The sequence below is a fragment of the Lampetra planeri genome, chromosome 5, assembly GCF_965212315.1.
Source record: "Lampetra planeri chromosome 5, kcLamPlan1.2.h2, whole genome shotgun sequence".
Lineage (NCBI taxonomy): Eukaryota > Metazoa > Chordata > Hyperoartia > Petromyzontiformes > Petromyzontidae > Lampetra > Lampetra planeri.
Window position 1 is genome coordinate 2,121,728 of NC_136111.1, and position 16,538 is coordinate 2,138,265.

A 16,538-nucleotide genomic window follows, 5' to 3' on the forward strand; every position below is an offset into this window, starting at 1 on the left:
TATGGGTTATTTCTGATGGCTTTATTGATATCCTAAGTTGCTTTGGAGAAAAGGAGCCATTAAGACTGACATTTCCTCATTAGCAGGATTTGTGTACTTCACTTGAGCACAGGCATGTCGACGTTTAATGTTCTCCTGGATTTGCCCCGAGGCTTATTTTATATTTAGTTTTACAAACAGGTCAATTTAAGTGTCCTACCATGGATACAGAAAGAGATCCAAATTTTGGCAATGTTTTGGTTGGATAGTTGAATAACTAACTGTATGTTTTCCAGATGCATAGGCCTTAAGCCTCACTTGTGCAATTGCAGCAACACTTATCTCACAATGGGACTTCCAAAAATGTGTTTGATGGAATTGAGGACATTGCACCACTACCTTTATAAACATTACACTATATTCGCAGATCAACTGCAAGATTACATCACAATTAATTCAATTAATATCAAACCAAAACTCCAGATGTATCCAATATGAGTGTTTCTCATACATATTCTGTTAAGGTTTTAATATTCCAGTTTTCACTGAAGTTCTATTGGATATATTCAACGAGTGGACCTATTTAAATGTATTCCCAGGAGCATTAAACACTGTCTTGTGCATGAACAAGATGTTACAAAAAGCAAACACTACTTTATGGAAGTCCAGTGGTTAATAATGTCCCCACTTCAGGACTTAGTGCCAAAAGGCTTGGGATTAGCGTAATCGTTCGACTGGTTCAAGCAGTGATGAAAACTCTGTGGAAATGTCAGGCTGCGGTGGTGATGTTTACCATTCCACCAGCCAAAGTGAGAAAATGGCTTTGAAGGGAACAGTCATAGAATGGCCGAGATGCTGCAAACAGAGAGTTGGAGAGCTGAAGACAAAAAATACCAGGAAGCGTTATCACGATCCCAATAACCCTGCACTGGTACCAAGACGGTGGCACAAAGTCCAGGGATGACACTGGCCGGAGTGGACAAGTCCAAACTAACTAGAGTCGAAAAGCTAACGTATTTCCCCACTGGCATGTGTAATGAGGAGGATATTCCACATTCTTATGACAGGAGCTCGTTATGCTTACCAGGCAGATACTGGGCTGGGGTTGATCACAACACCCCGAAAAGTGATTTAAAGGGCCAAAGTGTATGTTGGAAAAGGAGGAAATAAATACAACTGTAGGTATGGACACGAACTCTGCGTGGAACTATAAAGAATAATACATATTGAGGTGCGATAAGGGATGAGGAAGAGGAGACCTCATTTGGTTCAACTCGATGACAAAAAGTCAATGATAATGCCGGAGTCACAAATGTAGTTGAACAATAAATGGCATTCTACCTTTGCCTCAGCGGGGAAACCAGTTGTGGATCAAGAGATCAGCTGGCGTATTACAACGGGTGTGGCATTATTAATGTTTAAAAAACATGCCTCTGAAAACACAGATAAAGAAAGTGTAGTATCACTAGCAACAGCAACAACAGCCATCGTGACAGAAGCGATTCAAGATATCGTAAGGTAACGTACATAAACTTTGAGGGTATGTATTAACGAATATTTGATTTTTAAAGACCAGAAGAAGGAAACATCAGCATACTTGGTAAGTGCTTTACAAATAACTGAGAAAGCAAAACATTACGATTAAGGTTGCATACCGCATCAACGAAAATATCACGCCTGATGAAATCAGGAGCTAAGACCGCTTATCCATGAGAGAGAAGTTGCCCATTGTCCAACACCACTGAGTCTCTAGGTCACCGCACACCACGTGTTGCAATACACGATGACAGAAATGAATAAACATTCACGTCATAATGATAACAATTAATTCCACATGTACATAGTTACGGGTATTAACAGCAAATGTGGTGCCCACTTCATCTTCGTTAGAGGTCCCGGTCTTACGAGATTCTTTGCAAGACCCTGGCATCATAGCGAGAATTGTCGTTTGCGCCTAAGCACGATCGGACACGGCGCCTCGTTCTCCCGAGCGAATAAATGCGAGAGAGATGAGTGGGCCCCCTTATATGCCTCCCTTCCAGGGCCGGTGAGAGGAGGAATGCTGGGGGTGGGCCCTGCGTCATCAAATGCCCCTTTGACACCACCCAAGTTCACCGTCCTTAGCGGCGTATATCATTGCTGTGGTGACCTCCCCATACACACACCAGCTCTGCTGCCTCCCTCCCCCGCCGTCTGAGAGGAGCTGGATGGAGTCAGCAGCCTGCTGCCTTCCCGAGTTATGGCTGAAGAAACCTAGCGTGGAGTATATTCGTTGAAAGGTGAAAAAGTATGGGGGGTCGGACGTGGCGGAGGGAGCTTGGGCCAGGGACATGCCCTTGGGTAGAGAATGCAGGATAAGAATAAGAGAACCCTTAAATAACAATGTACCTTGTGGCTGCAACATCAGCGGTGGCTGCAGGTGGCAGAGAGATGAAAACGAGGACAATATTATTTTATTGAATCCCATAACGATATATTTTGTGCAGTATTTGTTGTTGTTGTTGTTAGCTCTTCTGCAACGGAGTTGCACTTCTCAAATCTTGTTTAATTTATCTTGTTGTATGTCATTTTTTTCTCTCTCTAATTTTGGTGACCCAGATCACGATTGCAAATGAGAAAATTCTAGTCTCTTGAGTTCTCACCTGGTTAAACAAAATAAAGCAAGCGAAACATCCGCATGATCCATCATCATCATCACCATCATCCTTATTCATCCATTCTAATCATCATCATCATCTGCCTCTGTCATCCATCAGCGTCGTCTTCATCGTCCATCCTCGCATCCATCATCGTTATTCCCTGTAGACGGTGCCCTGTTGACACCCGACCTCCAAGGACAACCCCAACAGTCTTCTCGCACACGTAGACACTCCACAGCGTCCTCATGATCGCGGACCTCGGAGTGGCCCCGCCGTTGCCAATCACTGTGAGCCGCATGCGTGGCAACAATGACTGGTGATGGCAGAGGCGATGATGACCCACCATCTTCTTGTCATCATCATGCACTTCGGCAGTGACTGGCAACAAAAGATGGTGCTACGGCTCGTTTTAATGTGCCCATTTCCCAACGTATGCCAATTGTGCTATTTGCGTTGTGTCATGAGATGGAGAATCCATTTGGAAATCCCTTAGAGCAGTGCACTCTGAGAGTCATTAGACTTCTGGAAACAACCCCTTTAGTGGTATTTTTACCCTTGACAGAGCAGGGGTTGTGCTTCCCCCATACACTCTGTTATGAGATTGCTGTAAAGGCAAAACCACATTGTATATGATGGGGTTTTTTTCGTTTGCATTGGTAGCTAGGCTGAGACCATTAACTCACTGCATCTGAGAAACTTGATTAATCACACAAGGTTGACTGAGTTGATCATCATTGTCAACTTCATCACTAAATCTTGACTTAAAGCTTTCGTGAGAGCAGGAATTCATATTCTTTGGGTCTGCCGGTAAAGTCACGTAGATAGGTTCAAAGAAAATAAAAAAAATAACAACAAGAAAATACGACGTTTCGATCACAACACAAGCGATCGTCATCAGGAGGCAAAAACGAGGGGGAAAGCTGCTGAGGCAGACTGTTTTAAAGGTTTAAAATGGGTGTAGCCCAAGGGTCATAAACGATATGGGCGGGGCTAGTTATGTTAATGTGAGAAATTAGCACGTTATTTCTTGACTTAAAGCTTTCGTGACTGCAGGAATTCATATTTTCGCCGTCATCAGGCGGAGAGAAAAGGCTCTCCGCCTGATGACGACCGCTTGTGTTGCGATCGAAACGTCGTAGTTTTTTGTTTATTTTATTTTTTATTCAATTTGAACCTATCTATGTGACTTTGCCGAAAGACCCAAAGAATATGAACTTCATCACTGTTATCCATCAATTTCATCATCCACTGTCATCATCAGCAGCATTACCATCATCGGCAGCAGCAGATCTGAATTAAGTGTGATTTGGTCATTCCTATTAAAAGCTCCCATGAAGAAAATGTTCGCAAATTATCCAAAACGTCTGCAGTGCAATTCTATCTAAATCCAGTTTGATAAATTCCAAAGTGCACATTTAACTTGAATACATTTCACACTTTTTGCTCAGCTTGAAAATCCCCCATCATTATATGCACGTGATCATAAAGTGATGTGTTGCAATTTTATTCCAGACGATGAACACTTACACGGCATTTATTAAAATCCGTTTGTAACGTAAAGTGAACAGCTTACAGGTGGGTGCATGCATCTGAAAAATGGCATTTCTGTAGACAAATGGCAAGATTGCATTAATGAGAAACAAGGTTGGATTTGAAAGCAGGTTCCATCATTGCGAGGTTCAAAGCTCTGTGAGTCACAGAGCTCACGAGTGTTTGTGGTGGTTTGGGAGGTTATTCGACTCATCAACGCGCTGCGGTTACAATTAATACATTTCTGAATGCCGTGTATTGCCTGCAATCCAGTAGCACGCCCACAGATACATTTAGATCAATGATGTGTTATGGATGGGGCTAAACTTGTACATTTCCACAGTGGGAATAATGATGGTGTCTCCCATTGGAAGGCACAATCCTTTACAATTCAGGACAATTAATTTGAATCCTGCGTGATTTATTTAGGGTTGTGTGAATTCAATTGGGCAGAGTAGTGGTTCAGTGGCGAGCACACTGTGCTATGAACCCGGCAACCTCCAGTTCCCGGGCCCGCCCTCACTAGCCCACACTGACTAGATTGGTGAAGTATGGCCAAACAACCGCTATGACCGACAATGGCGTGTGGAGCCATTCATCCAGGGGCTGTGAATTAACAAGGGCCCGTACATTTAAACATGAACTTTATCAAGTTATTAAAACGATGCGTGTGTCCGTTCAAAAACTATGTTTTTCTGACTTTGTTAAATGCACTTTCAAATTAGTAACCAAGTCGTTTTCAAATGGTTGGACTGATTTGGAATCAATGGCAAGTTATTCAAATCTGTATTCTTTGGGTCTTTGGGTAAAGTCACGTAGATAGGTTCAAAGAAAATAGCAAAAAAACTATGACGTAACACAAGCGCTCGTGTTGTGATCGAAACGTCGTAGTTTTTAATAATTTTTGTTATTTCCTTTGAACCTATCTACGTGACTTTACCGAAAGACCCAAAGAATATAAATTCATGCAGTCACAATAGCTTTAAGTCAAGGTTTAGCCAAATCTGGTTCTGCAGTTTTATCTCGAGCACTGTACGATCTGGTCAAACCTGATGTAATTGAAACACTCCATGAATGTTGAATAAAAAAAACGCACTTAATTCAAAAAGGTAATTATCCAAAAAGCAGCAAATTTATTCAAATCAAATGCACACTTTTTGTAATTCGGTAAATTGGTTTTTAATTCATTGCATGGTATTTGACTCGTGGGCACACTGGTTATGGGGTATTTAATATATATTTTTATATTGATACCCCTCCAACAATCCCCCTGATTTGCTAAAAAAATATATTTAGAGACGGAACTCTAGGTGAAGAATATGTTCTGAAGAAATGATCAAATTTTTCAACGATGTAAAATATTCTCAATGCGTTTGCTTACGATCGAGCGCTTGTGCGGCAACGGCAGGACGGACGTGGCCACGCAGGGAGACGTGGGAGATGCGATGGGGAGGGAGAACGCGAGACGGACTCCAACGACGGGGATCAAAGGGGGGGGGGGGGGGGGTACGCTGCCGATGAGACGGCGGCAGCAGCGGAAGAGTACAAAAGAGGAGAAAGCGACAGGAACGAGAGCGCAAAATATGAAGCGGGGCACAAAGCAAGGTACTAAAAAGAAGAAAAAAAGACGCAAAAGTTAAAGTGCAAGAGGAAAGAAAGGGGCATGCAGCGCACACGATAGGGATTAAACACGCGACAGATGAGGCGGCGTGAAAGGGAAAACGGCGCAAGTGCAAAGCGATGTTATCGCGCCAAAAAAATAAAGGTCCGAAAAAAGACAGAAAATACAGCGCAGATGACAAAAAAATGTATGTCTGATTCAAGAATAGAATCTGTACACCAAATCGGATGCGATGGATAGAAATGCCAGCTGAAGAAATCCTTCCTGATTTACGATTGATCTTTCATGTCGTAAACCCTCCTCCACCCGATACAACCAATTAATAAAATTTGTCACGTGACGAACAAACATGCCGATTTTACTACTGCGTCAGCACACGACCGGCTTGTTGGAGAGGAATCTCGCGACATTCATCAATCGTGAATCACAATTATCGATCGCGAAAGCCCACGTGTGGAATCGTACCTTTTTTTCCCGGTGGAAAATGTCCAAATTCCATCTCACTCGCGAACTCCTGCACGTAAGATGATGTAGGTGGGCGTTTGTTAGTCCCCCTGTATGTCCACAGCAGATGCAGCCGGTACCCAGGGGTGCATCTCATCCCAGGGGACTGTTGGCAGACCTCCCGCTGACGGAGAGGCCCTGTGGACACCAGGAAGAGTTAGGCATCGCCCGTGCCTCTTGTCTCTCTCTTATCTGCAAAATTTCAGATAATATAAAGGACCGAACCCTAAGGTCATAGACGATGCAGACTAAAAGGGCCACAGGTAAATGGAGTTGCACAGTAATGTACGGTAGTTTCGGTTGGTGACATTTTGGATGCCACGAAGGGTAATTGTTGAACTAAACCTGGTGAATATGGATCTTAAAACAATTGTGCCGCTTATTTTGTGAGACGAGGGCATGCTTCACTTCCGACATTGTTGTTTGACAAATTAACCTTATGGCGGGACCCCGGGGTCCCGAATAAACGTAAGTAAAAAAAATCGTAATTTATTTCTTCTTGGCGACTCCGTCCCACCACGCAAATAAACGCCGCGACCCACCTGGCGCAGATCGTTCAGTTGTCGTCCAAGCGCAGCAGCGAGGACGAATGCGCAGAAGAGCTGAACAAGCGAATGCCCTCCATGCTCGGGTATGGGCAGGATCATAAGTCTCATCCAAAGCTGCTCAAACTGCCTACACGACTTAAGTCCTTTATTTGTCATAACGGGATGCATGATACGGTGAAACTGCTCTCTTATCTTCATTATTATTTGTGACCTCCCAATGTCTGCAGCTCAGGATCAATCGATGGCAATCCTATTACCTGCAGATATTTAACATATGAGATGCGTTGCATCGTTAATTCTCTTGTCCGTATGCATCTGTGCAGATAGGTTTTTGCGGTTAAGCCATAGTCCCCACATACCGCTCGTACCAATGCGGATAAGAGTAACGGCGACCCACTACTCTGTAGAGTAACATTGCTATAAACGCTTGTTACAATATGAACAGCGCATTGAAAACGCGTACTATTTTATGTACTGTTTACAAAGTGTGTTCACAAATCCACACTGAGAAACACGATGATTGACAGACGGGTGTAAATTATTTTTTCGATAGTGTTTTTAAATAGAGGTACTGCAGGTAAGTCGTTTTCAGTTTTAAAGGCATAGTTTAACAAGACAACACTTGCCACCATCCTTCAAACGCATTGGTGAAAAAGAGCAAAGTTTTTGTTTACTTTATACCTATCACCCAGGAATGTCCTTAACGCTCGTGACGTAACTCCACGTCGACCATCCCCCTCATTAATATTCATGAGCAGGTGACGTCCTCCAAATGGACACCCCCCCCCCCCATTATTATTAGCTACTAGAGGTGTGGACTCGAGTCATGTGACTTGGACTCGAGTCAGACTCGAGTCATGAATTTGATGACTTGCGACTCGACTTGGACTTGCATAACAATGACTTTGTCCCACCTATGAGATGTGGACTCGAGTCATGTGACTTGGACTCGAGTCAGACTCGAGTCATGAATTTGATGACTTGCGACTCGACTTGGACTTGCATAACAATGACTTTGTCCCACCTATGTTAGCTACTATAATGAGCCAAGCATCTCTGTGTGCAACGCTCGTGACGTCAATCCACATGCCCCCCCCCCCTCATTAATAATCATGAGCAGATGACATCACTCCACATGGAGCACCCTCCCCCCTCATTAATAATCATTATAAGGTGACGTCCTCCCAATGGACACCCTCCCCCTAATTCATAATAATTAGCGGGTGACGTCACTCCACATGGGGGGGGGGGAGGCGCCTCCTCTCCCCTCCTCGGCGTCAACTCACAACCCTCACTACAAAGGCAGAACCCTCACGTCACGTGATCTCCGTCACGCTGTTGAGACATCAAAGTAAAAAGGACGTCATTATGAACAGGGGATTATAACCTTAAAATTAAATAGGTCTGAGTCACCGCGGCCTTACAAATTGCACACGAATTGATGCAATGAATATTACGTCGCTGTCTGTTTTTCGCTTGCAAGTTTCAGATTTACTGCAATACACCAGATCTTGGACGGGCAAAAGGCGAGTAATATAATGTTTATGCGAGAGCCGGGGGCTTATGGGACCCCGGGGTCCCGCCATAAGGTTCAAATGTTGAACGAGTGAAGGATTTAGTTTTAGAATACGCAGAACATCACCAGAAGGACATGGGTATATACTCATGGCTATATTTATGATGCACGACGGCTAAGTATGTTTGAAGTGATCGCGTAATTTGAAACACGACTGGCGTGCATCAATTCTTCTCGTAATAGTTTTTTTATCAATGGAAAAAATACTGAGGGGTTCTTTTCTTTTAATCAAAACGAGGAGCTGTGGGGAGGGAGGGGGGGTCTAAGGAGAAAACCCCTGCACGACGTGTCGTGTTGCAGCATCATGTTAGGGTCATTCGTGACTCCAGACATTCCTGTCAACATTTCCCTGACAGGCGAGATCATTGGTGAGCTAATCATGGCGAGTGAGACGAGCGCTGAATGCGTTATTAGTTTCGTCGGTGACTTGTGACCAACGCTTCCTGTCTGACTCCAGCAAATGTGATGCAGATCACGTTACACATTCTGCGGTGTACGCTTCATCCAGTGTAGATTTAACCCCTGCATAATATTACATTGGGTATATGTGTCTGTAATGTATTATGTTATGTATATTTTGGGGGATGGGGGGGGATAGAATTGAATAAGTAATGTTTTTTCTGTTTTATAACTAATATATATTTGTACGTGACTTTTGTTGCGGCACCGTTTTGACCAAACCGCTCCAAAACTCAAACTGAACAGAGGCTTTGAAAATATCACGTCAATACGTACAGTAAGGATGTGAATCGTTCTTCTGAAATATAATAAGCTGTCGGTGTTTATAAACATTTTACTCTCTTATCAAAAAGCGTCCCACGAACGTTCTCTCGGTGTGCCGTAGTGGTGGGGCAGTGTCCATCTCCATCGGCAGTTGTGAGCCACTAGGGGACAGCTCTCACGCTCCTGTGGTGGGCAGCAGTCTCCCCACATCGTGGTACTATGCTGGCTTTATCGACCCCAAAGTGATGATGAGTCAGGTTTGGCGGTTTTAATGGTTGGGTTGAATGTTTATACTGTAAACATGTGCAATGAACAAAACGTGAGGAGGGAAAATAGCCAATTTCTAAATATTCAACTTTTGACTCAGTTAGAAATGTCCGGGTTTCTTTGTGTAACGATGCATTTATGATTCTACTGCTCAGAATACATGCGGTGAATTGTGCTCACACTAATCGATTAAGTGTGCTTATCTTACGTAACTATTTAAGTGTAATGGAGTGAACAAAACTGCACGAAGGAGACAAAACGAAAACAAAACTACGAATAAGAATAAGACAATGACATTGTTTTATGTACACATACGAGGAATCGATCTCAATATTCTCCCTGTTAGCCAACAGTCTTTGTAGGCATCACCGGAGTTACAATTTCCCTCACGCTGGGCCAGTGTCCTTCATTACAAGGCCCCGCGGGGCCTTTCGTGTGGCCCCCCAACAATACACAAGTCGTGAAAACACCCCCATCATGATCGTCATCATCGTGCTGCTGTCAAACCCAACAATGGTTTCAAATGGTGTGGCGACCCTTCTCACACTGATGATGTCCCCCCTTTCTCTATTTAAGGCCTCGACACAGAGGCGTAGTTTCTCTTTGTGCCTATGTTTGCTCTCTCTCTATGTATCTCTGTGATATCTGTCTGCTTATATGTCTGTCTATGTTTCTGGTTCTGTGTTTAATCTCTCTCTCAAATTTAGCATTCTCAGGAAGAACGTAATCAACCAGGTAGGGTGTTGACTGTTATGTTATCCGACTCTCTGTTGTATTACATTACATTTCTAAGTATACTAGATTTGTGTTTCTATTTAATTTATACCTGATGATGATTGCTTGTGTTGCAATCGAAACGTCGTATGCTAGTATTTAATTAAATTTATTATTTTATCTTTATACGTGACTCTACCGAAAGAACCAAAGAATGATGATGTCTTATTGGCCAAAGTGCCCCCCCACCCCCCTCTGTGGTAAATGAGTGAAGAACACTGGGCTGGGTGATACTTGCGGTGGCACGGATGCATGAGCACAACTAACTCAAACAGCCAACATATTAATACTTCTAGATTTAAAGTTTTCGTGACTGCAAGGATCCATACTCTTTGGTTCTTTCGGTAAAGTCACGTAGACGAAATTGATTTAACTAAATAAATAATAAAATGTTAATAACTAAATTAAATCACGACGTTTCGGGCGCAACACAAGCGTCCGTCATCAGGTGGGACAACCACAGCAAGAAACAATTGCTGCCTTTTCGCCCACTTCAGCAATTGTTTTTTGCTGTGGTTGTCCCACCTGATGAAGGACGCTTGTGTTGCGCCCGAAACGTCGTGATTTAATTTATTTTATTTTATACCAACGTGACTTTACCGAAAAAACCAAAGAGTATGAATCCTTGCAGTCACGAAAACTTCAAATCAAGCCAACTGATTCGTCAATAGCACTTCCTTAAAAAAAAATGTGTATTATAATAGGTGACATTTTAGGCAATGGCTCTCATGCACAGCCAATCGCCCCTTCTCTCTCTCTCTCTATTTGTGCTGTGAAGAAGGACCAATGCCAAATCATCACCTATTATATACAGTTTAAGGCAGTATTATTGACGGATGTGTTGAAATTCTCATACAACTCTGTCACAGCAGTGCCTTCTCCGGTCCCGTATATTATATTTTATATATATTGCATAAGCTGCAATCGGTATCACAGCTCATAACCAACTGCATAAAATAATGGAAAAAATAGTAAAACAATGAGGTTATAATCTGTATATCCTGAAGAGATTACCGTTGTCATGAATTATATTTATCCAGTTATCCACAATTTCCCACAGGTAAGTAGTAGGCTACCTGTGTTCAGCTGCGCCTACTTGCAGAGTAAGAATCGCTCGTGGACGAACGTGAGTTGTAAACTCACACCCAGCGTTGTCGTCGTGGATTAGACGATGTTAAGCAACATGGATAGAGCGGCTATCGCTTCCTGTTATGCCTTGTTTGCAGATAAGCACTTCCATGCATTGTATTGTGCTATGACTTGGATAACAAGAGTTGAGATTAGGACTACGCTGAGTTGTGTTTCTATGAAAACCAATTCTCATGGTTGTGTTCAGGCCATATGCACTGCTGGTCGCGGGCGAATTTTTTGTCAATTTGGTTATTTTAATTTTTGCTGATGAGTTAGGGACTGGTTTAGCTTTGTGATTAAAATCCTGGCATGCTAAATGCCATTTTTGTTGTTGTTGCAGTGAGGATGTATGCGTGCAGTAAGCATTTTTGTGACACATTTCGAGTAGCATGTGTGTCGCAGCCGACTGTTGGTATGATGTATTAAAAAAACCGAACCAACGGATAATGTCTCAGGCCAAGGGATTTAAATTGTGACGAAACGGGCCAGGCATGTAATCAAGTGTGGTGTGTGACCAGTTAACGAAATAATAAAAATGCTGTTACATTCAGCGACCGGTGTAGTGGCCACCACCACCCGACTCTGAATGGCCTCGGGAGGGATGAGGAGGGAAGGGGATTGTGGGAGATGGGGTAGACATGGTGGAGGGAAGGTGGGAAGGCGGGATGATGATGATGGTGGCGGGGGGGGGATGTCGGGGGAGGGTGTAGCAAGCACTGCGTGCACATGGGAATGAGTTTGACAGACATGCGGGAATACATGCGCGTACGTGCATAGGTTCGTACACGTGCAATGTGTATTGCAGCGTTGTGTGTGAGCGTGTGCCGTGTTTGACACGTGCATGTTGAGCATGTATCGGCACTGCCTTTCCGGTCTTCATGAGTACTAACAGCACTTGTACCAACAGCACGTTCAGGCTATATGGGGGATCGTTGTAATTGTGTCTTTATTATGCATTATATGTATGTAAGTAACTATTTGCGTGACAGTATATATGTCATATGTGTGATATTGTATATGTTAGGAAATAGCAATGTATTACACAGCACAGTACTACTCTATATTGCAAATTAGGTGTATGTGAATGCTGTACATATGTCCGTATTATATGTACCAAATTATCTATATTGTATTTGTATCTGTTTTATAAGAGCAGTGTGTATATACAGTATGTGTATATATGGACTGCAAGTTTATAAATAGTATATTTTAATTGACCTATGTTGTATTTACTCCTTTAAAAAAATGTGAGATCCTTCTAAATTATTTATTTGTTCTTTTTTTTAAATCAATGAGTAGCGTGCATGTTGATGAAATATAAATACACGATACATAATGCATACCCTTGAGAATTAAAATAACTGAGTACTACATTTAAACTGACATTTGTTCATCTTAAGAGGGCGTATTAATACGAATGTGTTCTTGCAGCGGTAATATCAAGATGATTACATCAATGCCCTCGTGTGCTGTATGCTTAGCGAATATGCAAAGGCAATGAATCAGGGGGTGGTGGTTGTGGTTCGAGTTCAAATCATGAGCAGGAGGTCACACCAGCCCCATGTTCTCCGGGGTTGATAGAATCGTGCGAGCTACATTAGATGTCCCATAGGAACACCGGCACCCGTGTAAGAATGTGGAGTTTCCAGTCTTGGCTCAGGCCCAAACAATGGAGGCACGTAAAATGTTCCTTAAGCTTTAGTCAATGGAATTCTGAGATGTTTTGTGGTCTGAGAGAATGATTCCAGGCGGCATGTAAGAGAGAAAGGAGCAGGGTGCTAACGAATCCTGCTTGACCGACTGAATGCATAGTCAGCATAGAGAGATAATGTGGGTACATCTTCTCCTGCAACCACAGTCATATGTGAATGCAGTGTCGGGCACGTGATGACAAGAATAGCAGTGGATAGGCCATGGCTCACGGTCGATCCACTGGCCAGGTCCTACACGTTGCACAGCTCTCCCCATTCCAGGATCCGAGGGAGAGAGGGAGCGATGGATGTTTCACGGTCTGCGTCTCACCGCAGCCACGTGTGCCAGTGACAGCGAGGACTCGAGGTGATTGATGTCCCCTTTCTCAGAAGGACCTTCTCTTCCTCGCGAGCCACTCATTTTCAGCGATTTCAAATTAATACTCGCAAGTTATTTATTATTACGACCACTACTACGGTACTACGATAGCAGTCCAATTAAAAAACGCCTGCAAAAATGGTCACGTATTAATTAAATCGCCCATTTATTTTATTTTATTTAACAACACAACACAATAGCAATCAACCAACGACTCACGTATAATGCACCTTGATATGAAAAAACAATCTCATTAACAATACCTATACTGTACTGTGTGTTTATAACAGCAGCCGACTTTAGGTCGAGAGATAACGAGATAATGTAAAGCAAGAGGAGACGGTGACGTGGGATGCATATTATATTATAAGCTACAGAAGCTGCGAGGGATACGCTGTGGGTAGGCGCACAATGCGGACGCGCGTCACGCCTGTAACAGCAGCCGACTTCAGGTCGAGAGATAATGAGATAATTTAAGCAAGAGGCGACGTGGAATATTTTCTGTATTATAAGCTCATGCAGAAGCGAGGGAGGTGCTGTCGGCAGCTGGGCGAGGAATGTAGACGCTGCTACTGCAGCAGCAGCAGCGATCGATAACCCCCGGGTCAGACAGAGAGACAGAGAGAGAGAGAGTTGTGTGAATTGGTTTGGGGAGCAGAAATCAATAGCATCTCCTCACCGTCGGGCATGCGAAATGTTCTTCTCTGGCGGGAAGGGACTGCTTTGATTGCGAGGATGTATGGACAAAGCATTATATACAATGCACGGTTTTTACTACCCTCTAGCATAGCCTCAGCCGGCTATCAAAATCGCTCAGATACAAATGTGGCGTCGTCATAATTTGGACGGGCTACGTACGGTGTTCCATAATAAGGCTTTGCTCTCTTTTTTTTACTTACTTGCTTGTCAGTGCTCTGAAAGCTCATATGTATTTGAAGCTTAATTTTGTTTAATTTAATTGTATATGGGCTTCACAAGTATTCAAAAGAGCGCTATAATTGCATAACCACCCTAAATGCCCTGCACAGTCATAATTGCCAAAGTGAAGTCCAACTTTTAAAAGCGCGGTGAGCCTCGACTTCCTCGCTATATTTCAACGTGGTAAATACAATCCGTCCTAAAATCACGAAAAGGTGCTTCAGTGTCAGATGTATTCAAGACGACTGTTGTTGTTGTTGTACGTAGAAGTCACGTTTGACATTCGCACGCGCACCCCCTTTTGGTTTATCCGAAGCGGTGTGATGAGCCGCAGACCGCGTGGCGTTGCACGTTGATCCCGCGCGGCCTTTCGAGGGGATCTCGTGCTCGTGAGAGTGTCGTCTTATCTGCATCTTAATGTTGGCTTTCTGGCGCAAATCATATTTCTTTTTTTTGTCTACGCCGCATTGTTGTTCTTGTTGTTGTTGTTGTCCGTGTGTCACGGCTGTTTCAGAGGCATCACGGCGCATTTGTTACACGTAATGCGCTTTATGTGGGATGGATGGGATGCGTCCACAAGTGCACGCGTTATGCTGCTGTTGCGCACCCAACAACAACAACAAAAATCTGCACAACCAATTAATTACACCCACGCGCGCGCGCTCACGGGAGGATTTTATGAAGCGTTAAACCCCTTCCCTGCTAACAAGGCCCTTGCACCCCCCCCCCCCTCCTCGATTAGACACCAACAAGGGCCGCGAGATAGAGACTCTCCTCCTCCCCCAGACGAGCCCCACGTGTTACAGCTACACGCACTGCATGGCAATGGCTCGCTTGAGTGGGGAAAGCGAGAGCCTGCCGATGGAGGAAGGGCGAGGGAGACCTTGAGAGGCGCCGGTTTGGTATTTGGAAGGTGCCTTTGGTCACCGTAATGATCCTGCGTTTGAACGTCTTGGCGGTACACCGATGGTGCACGGTATACATTCAAGCAAACATTCGCTCGATACTTATTTATTTCGCCGCAATTCGCAACCCCCGGTCAGAAAATCTTGCGAGGTGGCGGTGGTGGTGTTGCGTCAACATCAGTTCTCGTGATGTCGATGCAGTCGGAAGACGAATAGTAGGTTAAATTTAAATTTTAGACCGTGTTTTTGTGTATGAGGATCCGGTGTGTTATGGTGCACCGGTGCACTGCCAATACCTCGATTTCCAGCTCATCCAGATTCACAAATACTGGCGGCTACCTCGACCGGTTTGCCGCGATGAGGATAACCTCGCCCCTGTTATCTCAGAGCCCTCTCAGACTTGTCAGCGGGTGTTCAGTGCCCCGGAAGGCTTTCTTGCTTAGTCCCCCGGTCTCTGGTAGCTCATTTAATGGGTGGTGCGCTCTCCAGGTACCTCGAGGCTACGGCCCCATGCTCGGCTCTGGTGTGACACTGGGGTAATCAGGGGTAGTGTTCTGGAGAGGTGGCTGCGCTCTGCTGCCACGACGACGCTAGACTCCCATTGGCCTACTTGGTTCGTGGCTGTCTGGCTGAACACAAAATATATTTTGAAGCCTTATCAGGCATCACGACGTTTGTCATATGCAGAAACCTTGGAAATACCAGCATCCATCCAGGTAAAGCATGGAACCTTCCTCATTTGCACAATTAAATGTCGTATTTGTCAGCCCTCCACGTTTAAGATTGGTCTTCGTATCCAACATACTGACGGTTTTCAAGCCTATGAAATGCTTCGGATTTTGACTAACTACTCGCAGTAACTTGTCTTTTATGTCAACAAATATGAACCGATCTCCTGGATGAATTACCCAACAGAGTACAACACCCTGCATACTGCTCACATCCTATATCTCATGGGCCTTCTGCTCCATTCTACTCTGAAGATTTCAGAATATGTGCCTGTAGTCATCTTAAACGGTTGGAAAGTAACTCCACGGCAATCCGCGTACGAATCCACATACAAAGCAGTTGTTTTTACACGCGCAGTTTTGGGTCAACTCAGCCAAAAAAGAATGACAGCCTGAGTCATGAGAGATGTCAGAGCGCTGAGCTGGCAACGCTGAGATCCTGAGTTCGTAGCAAGGTGGCCGCCCGTGATTTAAACTGGGTTCCTAAGGTCAGTGAGTTGATAGTGTCAGCCTGGTCATCAATGACTGCACAACACAATCATAATTTTTTTTAGTTTTTTCCCACTTGATTTGACTAAATTCAATCTCTGGTAATAACATATATTTATAATATTACATTTGCCCG